The sequence below is a fragment of the Betta splendens genome, chromosome 24 (genome assembly GCF_900634795.4).
Source record: "Betta splendens chromosome 24, fBetSpl5.4, whole genome shotgun sequence".
Classification (NCBI taxonomy): Eukaryota; Metazoa; Chordata; class Actinopteri; order Anabantiformes; family Osphronemidae; genus Betta; species Betta splendens.
Genome location: NC_040901.2, coordinates 2532360 through 2545061, shown reverse-complemented (window position 1 = coordinate 2545061; position 12702 = coordinate 2532360). Strand labels below are relative to the sequence as shown.

Below are 12702 nucleotides of genomic sequence, written 5' to 3'. Positions count from 1 at the left end.
CCTTTTATTGTTGATTGTTTGATGCATTCAAATACTACTGTAGCAGCTTTGTCTCTGCACCAGTGGATGTGTCATAGTTTTGATTTCTGTAGCGTAAAAAACCTGACATTTTCTGATCCCCTTTGCACTGGGTCAGTGTGTTTATTAGCAAATGGAAATAAAGCAGCAAATGCAAATGACAGTGAAATGTCAGTGCAAGCGAACGCTGGGCTAAAACGTTCCCTGAGTCACAGAGCAGCGAGCTGCGTTGGAATCCTTCCTGCCAGCCATCACAATGAGTCATCGCACGCTGGTGAATATGGAAATAACCAAGGAGTGAACTGCCGCTGTAGGAGAACGCACAGGATCACAAACACTCGTACCTGCAGCGTTCGTCGTCCTCGCTTCCACGTTGCACTGAACTGGACCCTCGCCCGCTGCCAGTGGCTCCTTCTCCCAGTCGTCATCTAATAAAGTGGAACCGTTCCACTCGCAGCCATCACACCCACCACCCAGGCCCCACTTTCACACACAATGTGCTGTGTTCATGGAGACTCATCCACATTAAAACTTCCTCCCCGTTGGTTTGAATCCATTAAAGCTGCAGCGTGAAAGTGTTCATGTTCTACATCCTTCATTTTCAGGGTTAGATTGCCCAGAACCTCCCCTCACCTAGCTTCAGTTCCAAACTGAAATTAGACAGCAAACACAAAAATAATGGTAATGATAAATTATTATTTTTTTTTTTTTGTCCACTGAGCAGTACAAGGGACCAGAGGAACAATAGGGAGGTCGACCGTTTTGACTAGTGATGGCTGATGTTGCCTCATGATGTCTAACACTCCAACTTTATGTCTCCTCTGTTCAAACTTTACATGTTTGAAATACTGTAATAGCACACACACACACACACACACACACACACACACACACACACACACACACACACACACACACACACACACACACACACACACACACACTGATCACCATGATCCTGACTGTCTACACTGTCCATACATCAGCATAATCTATAACACAGGTTTAACATTTAGCTGAAATATCAAACTGTCTCCTTTTCAGCCAACTCAGTGTTGATAGAAACCACCCCCCACTGGCCCTGACAGCTCTTCTGTGTGTGTGTAGACTGTGATGACTGCCTCCATGCTGCAGCTCCCACAGCTTTACCTGCTCTCCTGACGCCAACGGACGAGGGTCTTAACTTAAGATTCTAAATTTAGACGGAAAGGGGCTTAAAGGCGGGTGTTAGAGCTGTAATTAAATCAGTGTCTGTCAGCAGGACATTCACACCACCTTCATTAGCACCGTCCCCTCATGACAGCATTGTTGTTAAGACTATAAGCAGAAGGAAGCTGCAGGAAAACTAGCAGGGTCCTGCTTTGAGGAGCCAGTGGTGTCCCTTATGAACCACATAGAAGCCCAGAGGCAGGAAACTCACTGTTCTGCTTATTCAACAAGCCACGGGAAATGCCAAAGATGACATTCATGCAATGATTATAATCGACCCGTAATTTACTGAGAGTACAAAATAGCAACAAAATAAATATTAACTCATATCTCCAAAAAGTTGGATGAGGAGCAGCAAAAGGCTGGAAAAGTAATTAGCAACAGCAATCAGAAACGAACAGTGGAGCATCTGACAACCAATTAGTTAAATGGGTGACAGCTCAGTAACAGAGGACGGACAGAAGCTCACAAATATGCAAACAACTGCATCAATATGCTTCAGAAACAGGTTCCTTAACAAAAAGTCATGAAGAAAGCAACAAGACAGAACTGAAACCCTGTCCTCCATCCTCTATCCTCCACTACAGCAGGAGACCGGTCCAGATGCTCAACTTACCAGACTTGGCTGGAGAACAGTCCGTATATCTGTATCTCTGCATGCCTTTTCTCCTCCATTGACAAAGACTAGAGGGATGTACCGGATGTTGAGCAGTGCGGCACAGGCCCACACATTTCTCACTGTGACTCAGTAGCTGCTGGAGACAGATGCCATTCACCAGACGAGTGGATGATTTGTCCTCCAAGCCTGAATGGAGACTGGTCTGACATAGTGGAACCAAACTGAGTCCTGCACACATCACACTGCTGACTGTGGTCAGTTATGATTTGGGTTTTTATGGCGTGTGTCACCTACTCTGTACTGAAGCCACCCTCCTCCCAGGGGAGCTGTCACTAAATACTGACCAGGCAACGTAATAGAGTACATGCATGTTTTAATGCGTAGGTGACACAATGAGGCAGCGGCGGGCTAAACTGCTAATAAGGCTACACACACTTCTATAGAACATGCAGTTCCACACGAGGCGCGTCAGGGAAGGCTGGAGGAATTTGTTCCATTCAAAGAAAACTGTTGAATTGTCAAAAGCACCGTGAGCGCCGGCGCTGCTGCCGTAGAGGCGCTCATTACTTTTGATGGGATAAAAATAGCATCACGGCAGCCACAACCGTCCAATGGAAACACTGGCGGTTTGTCACTGGGAGGCAGCGAGGTCATTTGTATTCCCCCGCCGTTCCCCTCCGGCACCACCGCTTCTGTGGGAGCCTGGGTTCAACTGAGGGAGCTCCGCTTCATTTGTAAGAAATAAAAATTAGGAATTTGTGACTAGGGCAGTATATGAAGGAGGAGGGAGCCGCGGCAAAAGATAAATACTCCACACAGAATGGGAAGCGCTGAGCTCCTCTCTCCTCAGGATTCACAATCAATCCGAAGACCTGCTTAACTGGTCCTCACTGAGTGTGTTAGTCATTATTAAAACACAGCGTGTTTTCAGGAGCAGTTGAGTCATTTGTAATCAACATAGCCACAGGATGGATGACACAGTTCTTCATTAAACTGTGTTTTTCTCCAGCCGAGTGCTGGGATGACTGTAACACAGGGAGATTTAATCAGTGGCGACTAATTTAATTGCAGTCGGTTGGAAAATACCACAACGTAATATGGTAATCTGTTTGTGAAACCGTTCTGGATGTTTAGATTGATCTTCAACAGACAGAGCGAGATCAGAAAGTGAAAGTGAACCTCGCGCTGAAAGCTTGAGCTCAGCAACGTGTCAGGCAGCATCCTTCACTCTGACACAGTCCAGCACTCGAAGACGTCGCTACTGTGTCTGTGCTCTGCTACGGTGTAAAAGTACCTGCAGCTGGCGATCGGCCCCACACAGTGAATATTAGTGAATTTGAAACAGATTATCTGTTTGTATCCATTTAATTATCTTGAATGAAGCTTTATTTATTCTAACAAAATGAACTTCCCAACAGAATGTCCTGAATGCAGATCACTTATAATCACACTTTGGAAAATTGGAAAAGTGTAAAATATTAATTAAATCTTGACCCAGAGGAATGATGTGGAGCTAAATCATGATTATGACAGCAGACGCGATCTGAAATTAATGGAGACTAATCCTATTTTTCAGATCCATCATCAACTGCTGTCTGAGAAAGAGGCAGGACAAAACCACCGAACAGGAAGAGGTCGTGCTGATGCCCACCTCAGTGTACGCATGGTCTGAGTCAGCTGATCGCCACCTACAGATTAGTAAGGTGTCACATTGACACTAAGTGCTAAAAGACCCTCTAGTCAACCTGACTGCAGGCAAACACACATGCACATTACTAAACGTTCATGTGACACTAGACAGGAAGTAGAAGAGAAGAAGTGGCGCTGCAGGAAGCTGGAGGGCTGCTGTATATTTAATGCACTGACCTGCATCAGTAATCAGAGTCCCTCAGACATCACTTTACACGGAGCTACATGACTCCAGCAGGAACAATGAGAGACTCCGCTCTGTGCCAGGATCTAATGGACCATGGTTCAGCTTCTATAACCACTGCTGCCTGTGTGTTCAGTACCAAGGTTGTGTTCGTATGATCAAGGTTCTGTCAAACTGTCTATTGGCTGATATAAGCCCTGACTGAACTAACAGATGTTAGTGGAAAGGAAAGCTTTATTTCCTTTTCCTTTTCAGCATCCTCGTCCTCTGGTGGTAACCCCACCATGTTCCCAGACCGCAGACAGGAATCTGGATCACAGTGTTGTCATAACAAATAAAAATGACGGTCAAAACACGAATTAGAAGCACGTCATGAAAAACCAACAGGAGCCGTTCATGTCACGTCCTATTAGCCGTGGAGCCCTGTGAGCCGCGTGTCTTTCTGCAAGACGCGGCTGAGCGAATAAAAGGAGACGCGCCGCTGTCAACACTTCATGTCACATTTTTAACACCTGGATGGATGCGCATTTTGGCTTCTCCCTCACAGACACACAAGTTAAAGCTGATGGGTGTGTGTGGCGTAAGAATGCACAAGATGATGTTTAGAATCAATCTTTAGGGCTCGACTGACCTCGGTTGCCTCAGAGCTGCTGCGTGTGGGAGCACTGAATTAGGATGCATCAGACACCAGCACATCATACGCTGTAACGCTGCCCCCTCTGATCCTTCTTCTTACCAGTAAAAACGATCTGGGCCAATCCACGCGGCCGGCAGCCAACCAAAGGTACCGCATGAGGTAGAAAGGGACTAATCCCTGGAACCATCTTCAGTGATATGTCAGCAAAAACATCTTAAACAGGTTCCCACACACAGGGAACCGTGGGGCGTTAATCCCGCAGAACTATGACCTGCATCACAGCTGAAAACATGTCCAGTAACAGCAACAGAGGAGGATGAAAACCTGACCTACATGTTTAACTATGATATGAGAGAACATCCCCTGAAGGTCTAAAGTTTGAAGGTTCCACAGGCTCAACGCTGTGAGGATAACGTTTTGGTCTGTTCGTCTTCCAGTTCCGATCTGATTCAAGATTTAGCAAGACTACAATCAGAGTTAGTGGAAGTGAGGCTCACTTCAGAACTGATCGCTGAGGGAGACGCTCTGTCCAAAAACAAACCAAGACAAACGACACGAGAGCACATAAAAACAGCCCACCATGATCCATTTCCCACAGGAGCGTCAGGGATGGCAGCGGCTGAGGACTGATGGGGTGAACACAGCGGGAGCAGTTTTCAGTGCACACGCATCCAGTTACTGTTCCACTGTACAGGCAGCAGATTTACAGCAGCTGGAAGCTCCGAGGCAGAGATGCTGAGCCTTATTGACACACACTGCTCATCCTGGGATCTGTGCTTCTGTCTTTGTAAACTTCCATCACCTCCAACCTTCAACCTTCGACTCCAGTTGGAATTAGTGATTACACCGATTGAAACAACGGCTTCATAGTAGAAATGAGTCTGTTACTAAGAGAGAGAGGCAGAACGCGAGGAGCAGAGTGATGAGTGAGTGAGGCCTGGTGTCAGAGTAGCTGCTACGCAAAGTGCTTTATGCTGAAATTACCATGGCAACAGTTTGCATTAACCTAGAAACAGAGGGAATGAAGCAATAAAACATGTCTTAATACTGGCCGTGGATTCAAGTAGACTAATTAAAGGCTCGTGTTACTGTACCACTGGCTGTGTAAAAACTCAACAGTCGTCCTCTTACAGCATTTACAGTAAATGAGCCCAGATCAGCTGTGCTGTAGCAGCAGCAGAATGCCGGGCCCTGAGCAGCAGCGCCCCCGGACCTCCCACCTCCCACCATCAGCCCCCGATAAACCTGGTTTCCTGCCCCAGGAAACCTTGTCTCCCATCAGCAGCCACGTGCTGAACGGATCAATTACACAACGTGAAGCGACTGATCAAGCTGTGGCTCAACGCTCGGTGCGTTCGAATCACAGAAAGATGTCCCTGCTGCTGGGGTGTGATGCAGATCCTCCTTTTCCACTTGAGTACACGATGAGCAGCAACTGTACGTGGGTCTAACGCAGACCACCAATAAATGCTGGTAATGACATCATGTCACAGTCATCGCTTCTCATCATACATCATATTTCAAACGAGAGTCCTACCAATACTGGACTCCATCGACCCATGGAGGCCTTGTTAGTAAGTATAATGTATATGGTACTAAATCTGTCAGTTAAAAATGGCCATGAAATATTCTAGAAGAAAGAAAATAAAAGGATTGGAATGGGCCTGTAAGCAGGAGGAAAACCAGTTACCTGCTCCTCTGAGTGCCTACAGTAGGTGGAGCATGAGTCTCTGGAGGGGGAGCCATTAATTATGCCCAACAGAGGAGGCCAGACACGTTCCGGTCGTGATGAGCATGAATCAGTGACAAATAACTGGGGCGAAGCTGAAGGCGCGGTGGACGCCGATCCTCAAAGGAACGCTGTGAAATCGCAGGAACCCCCGCAGACGGAGCTGAGCGGCTCCACGGGCAGCGGTGGGACTCCGCTCATTAGGGAGCAGCGACAACAACAGAGCCTGAGAGGAGCCCAAGCAAACAGCCCAAACAGCTACCTGTCCTCCATTATGGTAATGCAGTATCCACAGAGTAAGGGCGTCCTCCACGCTGGACAGCAGGAAGTGCTGCTGGAGGCCGATTGGCTCAAGGGCAGCTCGGCAGCTGAACAAAGAGGCGCTGAGGGCTGGAGCTGCAGCTGAGAGGTAAAAGCCAAAGCCGCTCAGACCCACAGATGATACTGTACATGATGCCTCATCCACAGTCTGGGCGACTTTACATTGAGGAACTGTAGATCTTCACAGATGTTGCTCTTTAAATATCCAGCAATTACTTTGCACTGCTGGTATTGTGTTTGGTTCTGGCCCAAATCGGACCCGGACCTTCTCGCTGTACCAGTGCACCACTGTGCCGCCCCACATTAAGTTCAATTACTGTAGTATAGAAACTATATTATAAAAAAATAAAAAAATGTACATGTCTATTATAATAATGACTTAGGATGACTATACTGTAGTTGATGCTATGGCCGCCCGGTTTGAGTGTGCTGGTTCAGGTTCTCTGCAACATTCCTCGTATCTCCTCAGCCCCCCGGCCGCTCGGTGCCCCGCAGAGACAAGCGCTGCAGGTTATTTAGCAGATATTGGACATTTAAGGAAAGCGATTGCAGCCGAGGACTAAGCTGCTTAGGCTGAACGTTCACAGAGCCGCGCAGCGTCTATTTAGGGCCACGGCGGCGGTTCGGGGGGAAAGCAGACTCTGATTAGACGGTGACATCTCAAAAGCTTTCCTCTCCGCTGCAGTTAAGTGACCTCGTTTCAGGAAACAAAGGGCCGTTAGTTGTCAGGTTGGATAATCTGATTGGAGAGGATCCTTATGTTACAGATACGTTGGGCTGGCTGGAAGCTACAGTGATGGAAGCCGAGGCAGAAAGGAAACCAACAGCACGTCCTTCTGAATTCATTCGGACTGTCAGAGTTTGATGCATCAATCACAGCTTTTGTTGAGTGCTGTTAATGACTAGTAGTAGTAGTAGTGGTGGTAGTAGTGTTTACATATCCTGTACATACTGTACCTACTGTGGATGTTGATGGTACAAAAGAAAATGAAAACTATTATTAGTTAGTTTTCATGGTACATTGGCCAGGTCGGGCTGATGTGATTTAATCATGAGGGATTATGTAGTTTAGTGCTTAGAGAAAAAATGCATGTGGGCCTTGACTTGAGTACCTCCCCCACCCCCGCTCTGATGCTCCCACATCCTCCTCACGTTCGCTTTCGGCCCGATGAGTGGCTTACTACTGTGAGTCAGAGACATCTGCCAGCAGCTAATGCTACAGCAGCTTCACATAAGGCGCGAGGAGACGAGGAAGCTCTTTGAGGGTTAAAAGGATCATCTCTGACTGTTTGGAAGGAAGGGACCGCTCAACAAAGCTGTATCCTAACATTTCCATAAGTTCAGATACAGCTGTTGGTGAACAAGAGGCTCTTGTTTTCGCACTACAGTATAGGATGCAGTGTGAAAAGCAGGAAAAACTACCTAAAGAGCAAATCCAGGTTAAAAACAAATGTTTATCAGGAGTGCATGTTTTCTGTTGCAGCCATGTCCAGGTGGGACATCGATTATGCTGGGACTCTAGTAGATGATGCTCCCAGGATGCTAAGTGTCCGTTAGCAGCGCCGGCCCACAGCCAAAGCCCTTCTCATTTATTCATGGCTTCTGATCCCTTCTCGTATGGCCCGACCCGGTCCCAGCTCTGCAGCTAGACGCTCCCCGGGGAGCTGTGCTCAACAACATGCCCGAGCCTCATTTCCTGCGATCCTTTCATGAATATGTGTATGTGATAAATACGTCTCTGTGCTCTGTAACCTTCAGTGCTAGTCGTCGCACAACGAACACCATCATGGCCACAAAGAGGCCGGTGCCCAAACTCTCACCTGTCTAATTCCTGACATGTCCTGTTGGGACCCTCATCATGTTTGTGGTCACACCTGCACACAATCATCTTAACATCACCCCTCTGACACTCCAGTGGTTGTTCAATGGACACTACCTCTAATTAACTGCTCACTGACACATTTATTTGACTGCAGGCTTCTCTGTTTCAAAGGAGAACGCACGCAGCCTCACATTTAGGAACACGCTGACCAGGCTCGGTGCTTGTGTTTAGGTTGCAGGAGTGCTGAGTCATCCTCAGCGAACACTGGAGCATGAAATGCTCATCTGAGCCACATGGTCGTGTATCAGTTCAGGCAGGTGGAGGGCATATGGACAGACCACTTCCACGACCTGGGAGAATGTTCACAAGGCCCGGCCTGCTGCTGGTTCCTATCTCTGTGCCAAGGACACACACACACACACACACACACACACACACACACACACACACACACACACACACACACACACACACACACTCATATTTTGTCGAAGGCAGATCACTCGGGGCTATGAACACTGGCCCCTCATACATATCCACTTATACAGCTTTCCTTGGAGAAAATTGAGGGTGAGGAACTGGCAGGCAGGACTACATAATCCCAGCTTTAGGGATGATCAGGGAGCGGTGGAATCGATGGCAAATGAGAGGACAGTGCAGCCGTCTGTAGCGACAGATGACAGTCCACCCTGGCTACGCCTGGCAGGTGTAACCACAGCGGGTCAAGCTGAGTGAACTGCAGGGAAGGGCCACTGCCCCAGCCATAGCAACGCTGGCTGAGGCGCAGGTCTTTACTGCAGGCAGCAGACAGAAACATGACAACGGGAACGCCAGGAAAATCCCTCCTAGTTTGATCGGTGGGTAGGGTTCCAAACGCACTCCTGGTCATGTGCAAAGATCCCCTGAGTGACTCACACACCGCTAACGCACCACGTGGTCAGACAATCAAGCTGTCTGTGGGCGGGCGGACGGGACGTTTCTACATGAAGTCCAGGAGATTTCAGTTTAAGTGTTTTTGTTTTGAAAGCAGCTTTTTATTCTTAAAGGTTGTTTCCTTGACAACACATCACACTTTAAACATGCTTGACCTGGTTCCACTACATCCATGCTCCATAGGCTAAATTTGCACCGTGCTTATAAAATTGTTGTCCAAACCTTTTTTAGGTCTTCTCCCTTAAATGAGGCTTAGGAGCCTGATCGCTAATGTGCAGAAGAAGAGGCTGACGTCTGGCCAGGCCATCAACCACTGGCTTTTCTAAACATGCTAATCAGTTAATATTCACTGTAGGTCATCAAAGATTATTTGTGACATTAAGCAAATCTTAAATGATGGTTCCTGTTTTCCTCATGTCAACATGGACATTTGTCGACACTGAAATGAGCACAAATAAGCTGCAAAAAACAAATATGCTGCAAAAAACAACAACCTTAAGTGCTTTGTTAGATTGCTTGTGTTTTTGAGCTTCATGTGTACTGAGAGGCTAAAGTAAACTGGATTGAAATTAGCTTGCTGGCTAAATGCGTAGCCATCCACGCTACGAGGCGTTGAGGAGCATTTAAGAGCATAGGCCATCTGAGCTCTAAGGTCAAGAACCACTTCTATTACTGTTTAGATGACAAAGCTTGTCATGTTTTCTCCTGAGTCTACACGGGGAGATAACTGCTCAGGGGTCAGGCATAAAACGCCTGATTCATGCGGGCACATGGTCGTTTAAACCCCTGCTGCTGTTGGTATAAGCTGATGACTCAGACTTGTATCGTACCATCCCCTGCTCCCGTCTCCTGCTGCTCACAGTGATTGGACTTCTCACACAACATAAAACACTGTTAAACAAACAGGTTGTTTCTACGGCTGCTCTTCCTGTTCTGTGAAGAGCCGCGTGGGGGAGGAGGTGGGAACTGGAGCCCTGATGAGCACAGATGATGGAGCGGTAGAAACAACATGAGAAATGCTTTTAGGGCGGACACGGAGCATGAGCTCTGCCACAGTCTGCGTCCAAGCAGCTCGGTACCTATGGAGCTGGGTGCAGCTTAGTGTACGTCAGCCAGAAGCACGGTGACATATGTGCCATTATTTATAGCCAGCAGATCTGCTGAGAGGCCCAGCGGCTGCTTAGTGAAGGTATTATTTGAGAGCCCAAAGACCAAGCTCACAAACCCTAGACTCAGGAGAGGCACTAATTTTGTCATCCAAACAGAATTACAGATGACACAGTCAAGCGTGAGACCAGTATTTAGCAGATACTCAATGATGAGAGGGAACATGATATGAAACAGCACCAAAGCGGTGTCTCCTCCTGGCTTCATGCAATGCTGCTTCACGAACAACAAAAGAGAGTCAGGCCCTCGTGACACGACAGGCTTCACAGCTCTGGATTCCTGCTCAGGTTCCATTTTGTGCACCAGTGAAGTAAAACTATGATTACTGGGGGATTAGCAGTTTCTATGTGACACCCGGCACACAGTGATGGACAACGAGGCGGATTAACACCCCCCCACCCCTAAACAATCAGCACGCGGTGCTGCTCACTCGTGCAGCTCAGCCACAAAACACTGTGAGAATTGCAAGGGTTAATGTTAAGTCAATTAGGGTTTGGCTAAATCCTTATGCGGCAAAGGTCATCTCTTAGTAGACAGAGGGATTAGGGCTGGAGATTCCCACTTCCCTGTGCTGCTTCACCTGAATTCACAGCCAATCCGCTGCAGGGAGGCTGCAGCCCATCGGTATCTGTCCACGGACCAGGCCCTGAGCGATTCAGCTCCCACCCATCAACGTGATCAAGAACCGCAGCAAAAGTCAAGTCTGTGAACTGCAAAGTGTCTCTAAGGCCAGAAAGACACATTCATGAGGTCTAGTCTGCGAGACGGAAGCTAAACAACTGCACTGAACATGGACAGTGTTCAATAATGAAGTTAAAGGAGAAGCTGCTGTCTGTCGGCTTTCACTGCCCTGCATTCATCACCGCAGCCATGGATGCTGAGAAGATGACACGGCCGTTGCGGTGTTTTATTTCCCTGGCAGTAAGAAGTTGCGCTGGGAGCTGAGGAGGAGTTGAGGCTGTGAGCTGTTTGTCTACACAGGAGAACCTCTTGTCCAACGGAACATTAAGACATCAGCGCTGGGTGGGGGAAGCAGATTGATGCTCCGCTGCACGGATCCCTGAGTCAGTCTGAGCTAAATAGGGCACTGTGGAAAAAGGCGGAGCAAACTCGGAGAAAGGAGAAGCGTCGCAGTCAGAAATAAAACAACACTAACACTTGGACGGCACTAAAACACTGATTCGTGTTGTTGTATATGGTACAGTTTATTATAGGAAGCAACGCATCAGGGCGACTTCTTACCTTCTTTATGGGCTTGACCGTCTACGAGTAGCAGTCGATCATCAAAGCATTGTCGTTTACAATTCTACGTCCCTTAATCCCAGCTCCGTTTGTAATTCCCATTCCCCGTCCTGGCTTCCCGGTGTCGCCCGATCACTCTTTCGCCTTTGCGCGTAAAAGCCGGCAGAGGCGCGCACCGCTCCGCGGCGCACAGCCCGCTCTGAGCACTTACTGGCGACGAACCCGCTCTGCTCGCTGCTGGCATCGATCAGCTCCACACGGTGGCTATTTTAAGTTTGAGAGGAGGAGAGGCGAAGAATAAAGTTTAACGGAGCCGGAGCGTCTCCGCCGTCAGGCGTGTCTATAATAATATCCAGCCACACTGCGCCAGTGCAGAGGAAGCGCAGTCGCTCCTGACGGCGCGGATACAGTAAAACATTTACTCCTCCGCGGCTCCGCTCTGTTGTCTGCGGTCTGATCCGGCTGCAAATACCTGCAGCCTGACTGCGCCCTGCGCTGACGGCAGATGGACCAGAAATGCGCGGACACGTGACCCGCTCGCAACGCAAACACCGCGTTTCACGTTACATATCACGTTGTAGACGACGATCAACATCACCGTCCACATCACAGTCTTGATGTAGGAGTTAATTCAGTCAAAGACACAGGACAGCTATTTGTAACATGTTACATGTGTGTGGTGGATTTATGACGTTAGTGCACTTAGTAAAGTCTGCAGCTGTGAACTGTAGTCGTCTGCTTGATCAGAGGCACAGATAGAACATGCTTCACTGCTCCCAAACAGCTGACGCTGATGTCCTCCGTCCAATTAAAGATTAAACCATTAGCTGCAAATGATGAAGCAACTTAATTTATCTGCCCATACATTATTATTATAGAAAACATGTTCTTTGTCTCGTTATAATCATTATAATCTAGACACATCAAGCAGGTGAATTGCTGAGTGTTCATAGTTTTTAGCAGCCAGTGTCTTTGCGGTGCTTCCTGCTACTTCAGTCCCAGCCTCGCGACCATATTGCTAAGCCCAGCCATCTGGGTCCACCCTCTGCCTCATGTCAACTTCTCCTGGCCGTCTGCCATCGTTGAGCAACCGGAGGCAGCGTCCTGCTGGTGACACACACATTTGAATAGG

At 48.0% G+C, this 12702-nt stretch overlaps 1 protein-coding gene across 4 annotated transcripts in view; it reads right to left on the bottom strand.

Moving 5' to 3' along the window:
- Positions 1-12085, bottom strand: part of lrfn2b (leucine rich repeat and fibronectin type III domain containing 2b) — a 49132-nt gene extending 37047 nt beyond the window's left edge. For 3 of the 4 annotated variants that reach the window (XM_029140989.3, XM_029140990.3, XM_055506248.1), the window contains exon 1: positions 11571-12082. The gene's annotated coding sequence lies outside the window, so the exon portion shown is untranslated. Of the gene's footprint in view, positions 1-11570 lie in introns of all 4 variants that reach the window. The other variant, XM_055506249.1, reaches the window with a different exon arrangement.
- Between the last annotated feature and the right edge of the window lie 617 nt (positions 12086-12702).